Source organism: Lactuca virosa, chromosome 9, assembly GCF_052849685.1.
Source record: "Lactuca virosa cultivar CGN04683 chromosome 9, Lactuca_virosa_CGN04683_v6, whole genome shotgun sequence".
NCBI lineage: Eukaryota > Viridiplantae > Streptophyta > Magnoliopsida > Asterales > Asteraceae > Lactuca > Lactuca virosa.
Genome location: NC_136434.1, coordinates 297,712,082 through 297,721,567, shown reverse-complemented (window position 1 = coordinate 297,721,567; position 9,486 = coordinate 297,712,082). Strand labels below are relative to the sequence as shown.

Genomic DNA, 9,486 nt, shown 5'->3' with positions numbered 1-9,486 from the left:
TGTGCCATGCGATCACCCTGAGCTCTTCTCTCCGCTACCGGAAGTACCTGAAACCAAAACTGAAAACTGTAAGCACGAAGCTTAGTGAGTTCACCAACCTACCACATAACACATACATAACCACATACTGGGCCCCCGCCCGCTGCATCGGGACTTGCCCGACATCGGACTAACTCCGACATCGGGCCCTGCCTGGTATCGAGCCCCGCTCGGTATACAGATTTATTCTCTTAGGCCCCGTCCGCTAAGCATATAACATAACACATAACAAACAGGCTAAACATACTCTACTATACTCCTGATCTAAGGCCTCACCTAACTTGGGCCTCACCCCTGTCCTGCTACTGGTGAGTCATGGAACCCCGTCCACACTCTTGCTGATAGTGAGATACGGGCCCCAGACCACACTCACCTCCCTCCTAACTCGGGCCTCGTCCCTGCTCTGCTACCAATGAGATACGGAACCCCGTCCATACTCGGATAGTGAAGAGATACGGGACCTCGCCCGAACTCACCTCCCTACCAGGCACATACAAGTATCACAAAGACAACAAGTATAATCTAACAGGCGACATATAAACCTTCCTCGGGCTTGCCTTGACATCGGACCTTGGTCCAGAACCTATAAACACTGACACATGCAAAAATCACAACTACCACTGGCATACTAACATTCCTCGGGCATCGCCCGACACATATCATAAAATGCCTAGGTCTAAGCCTCTGGTCTTCCTATTATACACAAACATAATGGGTCGGCATTGTGGCCGTAGATCCATGCACACAATGAGGAGACTCACCTTGCACTACTGAAACCTCGACTGGAACTCTAATGACGATGAACTGGCGATTCCCGAACTGCTGATCCTTCGGCTCCTCGAGCTACCGATATCAAAATAACACTTAGATCAATATGCCCTCCAGAAGTCAAACTAAATCAACTTTGGTCAAAGCCAAATTCAACGGTCAATGGTCAAAGTCAACACTTCCAAGTTGACCCTACTCGTCGAGTCAGCCTACTGACTAGCTGTAACACCCGTCAAAATTAGGTCAATAACAATCACATGTGATTATACCAATCATGTAATGTGATTTTGTTAAAATAGTAATGTGATAAACATACTATGTAGTTCATGATAAATTCTAATACAAATATGAACTTTGTTTATGATAAAACTCAAAGTATACGTCCATACGATTCCAAAAATATAGAGAACGTCTAAATCTGACTTCGCATGAAGAAGTTATGATAAACCGAACACTATAAATCTCTATAATAAGAGGAATTTAAAATAGACTTAGAATTAGCTATTGGAGTCTAAAAGAAAGTCGTAGGACTCGGAATTAGCTATGCGTGCATATAAAGAACGTCAAAAACGGAGTTCGTATGCAAAAGTTATGACCTTCCAAAGATGCAAGTGTCTAAGGGCATGACACGTGGCAGAAACCCTAGCCGCCTTAAGTCACGACGTGAACATGAAGTTCACGACGTGAAACGTGTCAGGGACACTAATCGGGGCTAGAAAACATGCGTTAAAGCTACCAGATAACTCATGGATGTTCACGACGTGACCCAAGGTATGTCACGACGTGAAATGGCCTAGAACAACTAAATAGCGATCAAAGCTCATTCATTCCTTACACCTTTTCCTTTCATTCTCTCTCGTTTCCGAAGGCTGTTTCCTTTCCCGAGCCTGACAACGACGAGTCTCTGACCGTTTAGATTCTATAGATCACGCTACTAGGGTGAGTTTCACGGCCCCACTTTCTAATATTTTCGGGGGGGGGGGGGGGGGAACGCATGCTAAATATTGTATATACGTTACTATTATGTCTATATGATAGTATATTAGTATCAACGTAGATAGTTATATTAACCGGGATATAGTTGTTCTAAATATAATATTTTGAATATATACAACTATTATCAACTTGTTAGCATGTTCTTGTATTAATGTAGATCTTGATTTATACTTAAGATTCTATATATATGTTGTGTGCGATATAGTTCTGAAGTTATATTCGGGAGTTCTATATGTTAAAAAGTATGTTGCTATTATTGGTTTTATGACAAGATAAAACCTGATATGTTATATGCTATTATTGTTGGTTTTATGTCAAGATAAAACTTGATATGTTATATATTATTGTTGGTTTTATGTCAAGATAAAACCTGGTTTTACTTCAAGTTATAGCTGTTATACTGCCTAAAGGTTATGAAATTAGGAGTAATGTTTAAAAGCATAGTCTAGTAACTTAGGGTTTTAGACATGAAAATGCTTTTGTTATTAGAACTATAGAACGCCGTCAAAGTTTACATGAGCTATTGTATTCATCAACTAAGATTGGAAATCTTAGTGGAAATCCTCTGACCTGTAACTGTTAATCCTGTGTGCGCGAGGAAGTTGTATATGGATCTATACGGGTTGACAACCCCACCCGTGGTTGCTAGCTCTAACCCAACGATATCGGGTGACGAACTTGCCTAATTTACTACCTTCCGACGTCGATGAAGTGTGCGGAAACTACCGCAAGGTGTGATCCTTGTACTACCGCAAGGTGTGATCCTTATACTACCGCAAAGTGTGATCCTTGTAACTACCACAATGTGTGATCCTTGTAACTACCACAAGGTGTGATCCTTGTAATAATAATAAGAGGTATAAAACTAAGTCATACAGTCGCAACTACAGACTTATGGTAGCACAACTTTGGAAGCATTATACTTTGTCGATATACAAGTATGAATGTTAAGTATAAGTTTCTCAAAGACTTATACTCTAAGTATAAGAATCTAGTAGGTATATTACTTGTATATTAAGTAGACCACTATACCTATCCTACTTACTCGTATAGAATTGAAATAGATTTATACGTAGCGGTTTTACTCGTATAGAATTGAAATAAGATTTATACGTAGCAACTTAGTTTGTATGGAATTACAAACATTTATATTTATAATATGTGAAACTTATAGGTATATCACTTATTTAATAAGTAAACCATTATACCTAATATATACTAAATGTTGGAGAGTCAAAATGATACTTTCAAAACTATACTTTTGAACTTGAGAAAAAGTGTTATTTTATATGGAGTCAAAACCTGTGAACTCACCAACTTTATGTTGACGTATTTTAAAATGCATGTGTTTTTAGGAAGTTGATAACTATGATACAAGAAATGGCGTTACACTGCCCGGTGTTTCCGCCGCCGGCCGGGGTGTGACACTAGCCGAGTTCTAGAACTCAGAAACCTTATAATTCGCGACTCGACTCGCCGAGTCACCCTATGACTCGTCGAGTTCTTCAACTTCCGAGTCCAACCCACTGAGTCACCTCCTCAACTCTATGGTTCCACTTACAACCAGAAAATGAGTTACGGTTTACGGCCCGACTCGCCGAGTCCTCCTTGTGACATATCCATTCAGTCGATTTTAATCCATTCCATTGCTTCTAACTCATAGATCTAGACTCCTTAGACTAGCATTACACGTAAAGTTGCTAACTTTACGTTCATGCATGATGTTATGAAGCTAAAACACTCATTCCAAGCCAAAATGAAGGCCCAATTCATGTCATGGAGTCATGGCTGAATAAAGGTGGCAACTTTGAGATTCTAAAGCTCAGAAATGTCCAGATCTTAAGTCCTTTCATCCCCCAAGGTTCAAATCTCGGAATGACCTTGGAAAGGACCCAAAAAGTGCAAATAACAAGCCCATAAGAAGATCTAAGTGGATAGAAGCCAAGGTATAAGCTTTATACCTTTAACAAGTCTGAGATGTCCCAAGAACTCTAGATCTTCTGCCCTCCTTTGATGTTTTCACTCTTTGCCTTCCTTCTCCTAGCTTCAAACCACACAATTGCAAGGAAAATGGCTCAAGATTGCACAAGGTTAATTAGGGTTTCGAGAGTAAGGTTGGGAGGTGATAAAACCGGAAGGAAGGCTGAATATGATGCTTAAATAGGGCACCAAGTCCCGATTTTAGGGTTTCCCAAACCCAGTCCAGACTCGCCGAGTCGGCCACTTAACCCACTGATACGGAACTCGCTCCGACTCGTCGAGTTCTTCCTTGGACTCGACGAGTTGACTCATTGACTTAGGGTTTTTCCTTTCTCAACTTGGCCTCCTGGATTCTGGGTGGTACACATTACATTTATTACAATTATTACACTTAAATATTATGTGGAATTTGATAAAAAGGAAAAAACCACAAAATGTCATGTGCAAAAAATTTAATTGAAAATAACCACAAAATGACATGTGGCCAAATCAATAAGAGTGTGACATATGACAAAAAAATTTCATTTATTAGAATAGATGGCGTATGGTCGCGTATAATTGGATCCATTAACTGATTACATGATAGTGGTATCATTCCTAAATCAGTGCTGCAGAAGGAGATAGGAGATGGTAGAAGCACAAAATTCTGGATTGATAGTTGGATTGGTTCGATGGCTTTCAAAGATAAATTTAAAAGGTTATTCTATTTGGAAGCTTCTCCTAATTGTTTGATTGCAGATCGTTGGAATGAAGGATGGAAGTGGAATTGGAAGAGACAATTTGATGGAGGCGCTTTAAAGAGACAGCTTGACGAACTCTTACTTATAATTAACCAAGTCACTATTTCTCATGATAAAGATATATGGAGATGGAATCTAGATTGTCAAAGTGAGTTCACGGTTAATGAAACGAGACGATACATTGACAGATTAACCTTACCGGAAAGCTTTTTCGAGACGTGGAATCGTTTTATTCCTTCAAAAGTAAATATTTGTGTATGGAGAATTCGGCTTGATAGAATCCCGACTAGACGGAATCTGAGTAGGAAAGGAATTCAAGTGGAGTCTCTTTTATGTCCTATATGTTCCAGTGTTGTGGAGACAAGTGATCATATCTTTGCTGCATGTGAGCTAAGTAAATCGATATGGGGTTTAATAGGTCGATGGTGTGATGTTGATACTAGGAACTGGTCCTCTACGATGGAGTTATTTCAGTGGATTGATTTTGTTCAAGTTATGGCAGGTAAAAGAGTTGTTCTTGATGCGATATGTAGCGTGGGGCTGTGGAGCATATGGAGGTTCAGAAACGAGCTGGTGTTTGGCAACAAAATTCCAAAAAAAAAAAGTCGACTTTTTGAGGATATAGTAGATAATTTGTTTTTATGGTTTGTGAATAGAAACTATAAAGCTAAAGGTTTTTGGAACAACTGGATCCAAAATCATTTCTTAGCTATCTCTTTGCAACATAGTTGTTCTTTCCTACCCTTGGCTAGTTTTATAATATTATAGCTGTTCAAAAAAAAAAAAGATGGGGTTGTTTTTATTAACAAATACCGAACCCTCGTGTGCACAATATAATAAAGCTACAAAAAAAAGGAAAAAAAAATCCATTACCTTACAAAAACATACAATAAAATTAGATAAACATAACTACATAATATATTTTTTTTTCAAGATGCCAAGAATGTATAACTAATTTAGCTTTTGTAACATGCCTCCTCAGTCTTAACAGTAAACATATTACTAATATTAAGTTTCATTATAAAAGTTGACGCTTGCAAAGCAGATAATGGCTTAATAAAAATATGATATGTGATTTTTTTTTACAAGTAAATGAGTATATATTCAAATCTAGAACGAACTACCAAAATTCACAAAGGGGTTTCCAAATTTGAGTTTGTAACCATGAAACCCCAACTTACTTTAGATTTTTTTTATTTTTATTTACAATCCAAGTAATAGAGTAATCTCTAATCGAATCACATAACAAATACCTTCTAGTTTTTTTTCGTGTCAAAAAGCAAATTATTCCAAAACTTCCAAATTACCCACGACATAGTCAAGATAACGTTGCACGTTTACTAACCAATAAGTGAATCGTGTCAATCCACTAGGGGTGTGTATGAGGCGGTTTGGTTCGGTTATTAGTCAAAACCGAACCATAACCATTACAATTGGTTAATGTATTTCGATAACCGTTGGGTAGAGGTTAATATTGGTTTTGGTTAACGGTTTTAGTCGGCTAATGGTTATGGTTAATGGTTAATATCAGTTAACCAAAATGGTCCAATATTACATAAAATTAAAAAAATATTTTTCTATAAAAATTGAAAAACACAAAGTTTGTCGTTATAAAAAGTGAATGATTGTCTATATATAATTGTATTGATAGAAGTTTACTTATTATATCTAACTCCAAATAATTACCCTTTAAAATTTCAATTTCTAATATAATTACATACCATATATTTAATATTATATTATATTAAAAACATTTATTAATATTATTGGTTCGGTTCGGTTTATAATGGTTCGGATGAATACCATAACCGAACCATATGTACTTGGTTAATCAAAATTTGAAACCGAACCATATATTTTAGTAATGGTTCGGTTAAAATGGTTCGGTTATATTGGTTAATTTGGTTATGGTTCGGTTTTTTGGTTAATATCCTCACCCCCATAATCCACTCAAAAACCTTTTCCAACTAACTAAAAGTTGGAACTATTAGATCACACCAATTACCAATAAAATGCAAAATTCCCTTCACCAACTCACACAAAATAAAAGTATGTGGCACAAATTTTTGAAACCATAGAACTGTAAATCCCCAATCTGCTTGTGTATCAATCAGATCAGTTTGATGGTGCAGAATCCCAATCAAACGGATGATGTCAGATCAATAGAAGAAGAAGGAGAAGAAGAAGTTGATGAATCTTTGTATGAATTGATATGAATGAAGATCCAGATACAAGAGATTCACACACACAAAACTTATCTCTAGTTTCTCTCACACCTTGGAATACACACACTTAAGCTCCTCTCAACTATATTCCCACATGCACTCCTCACCATATATATATATATATATATATATATATATATATATATATATATATATATATATATATATATATATATACTAGAAAAGTTTGAGGCCCGTGCTAAGCACGGCCCGTGAAGGGTATTTTTGGTATTTCCTGGGAAACCATAAGATTACACTAACAACCATACTCTAACAAACACATCGTAATTTTCTTTCTTGAGTTTTTTTCCGTAAGGTTAAACGCAACAAATAGCAATGAACTTTCATTCATATTTTTCAAATGATTCTATCGATAAAAAAAATGTAAGAATAATACTATTATTGGTAAACAAATATGAGTGCATTGGTATTACAGTTGGCCAAAATATATTATGCTAGTAACCAAAAAAGTAAAAGAATAGTGTTATAAATAGATGTTTTTTAGGGCTGTAAACGAACTGAACGTTCGACGAACCGTTCGTGAACTGTTCGGCAGAAAGTTCGTTTATGTTCGTTTATTTAATAAATGAATGAAACATGAACACAAATTCTCGTTCGTTTAGTTAAACGAACGAACATGAACAATGGTTTTGTTCGTTCATTTACGTTCGTGGACGTTCGTTTATGTTGTTCGTTTACGTTCGTTTATGTTTGTTCGTTTAAGTTTTTTTATGTTCATATATTTTAAATTATTTTTTTATTACATTACTATATTATAGTTCGTTTATGTTCATATATGTTCAATTGTGTTTGTTTATCTTTGTTTGTTTATGTTCGTTTAGCATGTTCACGAACATAAATGAACGAACATGAACAATACAATTTGTTAAACGAGCGAACATGAACAAGAAAACTTCGTTCGGATTCGTTCGATTGTTCGGCTAACTTAAACGAACGAACATGAACAAGCCTTTGTTCGTGTTCGTTCGGTTCGTTTACAGCCCTATGTATTTTCAATGTACTATGCATGAATAAGAAAAAGAAAATGAATCTACATTATTATTACCGAAAGTCCATTGTTATTTACTTCTATGAATTTTTTGTATTATGGAAAATCTATCAAGGCCTATTCAGATAGGCCGATTTTAATTAATCTTTGATGTATTGTCCATTGTTCTAAAGAAGGTCTCATGATGGCATCCTGTTAATTTTAGAACGACCGAGTGTTAAAGCGAACAATATGAATCATAATGGATATTTATTATTAGTTAGATAGTTTATTGAAAGCTTTAAAAGCTATTTTGAAATGAAAATTTAAAACCTTCATTCTTTGTTTCATGGATCATGTGTGAATCATCTACACCAGCAATCTGAGCAACAAAGATGGAAGTCTAAGTTTGTTAACAAGAGCATCTTCTCTCGTCAAGAATCATGTGAAAAAAAACATGAAAACAATAAACAGGAAAATATGTTTTGTTCGATTTAGAATCTTACAAGCTATAATACCAAGTTTATTCATCACAAACTTTGGTATGCATTTTGTTACAAAATAGCGAAAGTCAACCATTCTTTTTGTTGCACAACACAAATATGATATGTAAAAACCTTAAAGAGAAAATTTGGCATTAAAAAACTTGTAAAACACCTTAAAGTATATAAGAGAAATAAATTTAAATAATAACAATACGAGAAATAAGATACAAATTAAAAAAGATAATAATCTCTTTTTAATTAGTAAATGATAATTATATCTTAATCTTTTGGTTTACAATCAGATAACCAATTTCCTCTCATGTTTTTCTAATGAGTCAATATGCACTGACATGAATCATGGATTTATACTATCCAGATTGATAGCACAAGGTCTAGCAGAATGTATTATTACGTGCATTCTGTTCATCTCTAGCCATGACTAACAGTCACAATTTGAAGAGGAAATGTCCTAAAAGCACGTAATAGCCCTGAAATCATAATATAGTGTCATTAGATAAAAACATACCAATGTTATGAATACCAATACTGCCTTGATTGCAACAAGTCTGACTTCTCTTGCAAGCCTTTCACACAAAGAACTTTTTAAAACCAATAAACCAAATGAATTAATTGATGTCTTAAAAACACGCACCAATTCTAATTAAGAACACTTTGATCAAATTAAAACTAAGATTGACAAAGAAAATCCAAACCTTATCATCTTCATTACTGAGGCATTGCAAGCAACACTGAATGGCATGATTATTGTTGAGATACATGTTGCCTTATCTTAAAGGTCTCTATAAGCTTCTGTACTACCAAGTTCTATTAAAACCAAACTTGTAGATGCGTTTAAGGTTAAAACGGAATATTAAAAACACGAGATTCTAATGTACCCATGAATATGTCATATCTCAAGACATCATGTCTCATATATTACAAATTTATAGATAAAAAAATGTATGAAGATATGAATATAATATTGGTAGATGCAATTACTATTACACGCAACATTAATGGTGAATTTGAACACAACATAGGTAAAATTAGTTTCTTTAACAATTAATGGTGCTAATAGATAACCTTAAGATTGCAGGGTAAACTACAATTGACTTGCGAAGGTAATGCAACCCCTTTGAAGAATCTTGGAAAAAAGAAGAATAAATGATTGCGCTCACTCAGGTTGGAAAATTAGGGTTTTTTTGTCCACTATATGTTCATTTTTTGTTGTAGAAGAAGCAAGACATGTGATTGGAGAAGATGGA

At 35.3% G+C, this 9,486-nt stretch overlaps 1 long non-coding RNA gene across 1 annotated transcript; it reads right to left on the bottom strand.

Annotated features, from left to right (window-relative positions):
• Positions 1-8,452: 8,452 nt before the first annotated feature.
• Positions 8,453-9,059, bottom strand: LOC145136197 (uncharacterized). Its single transcript, XR_013720292.1, has 2 exons — positions 8,935-9,059; positions 8,453-8,709 (listed from the first exon to the last, which is right to left on the bottom strand). It is a non-coding gene; the product is annotated as an uncharacterized LOC145136197 (long non-coding RNA).
• Between the last annotated feature and the right edge of the window lie 427 nt (positions 9,060-9,486).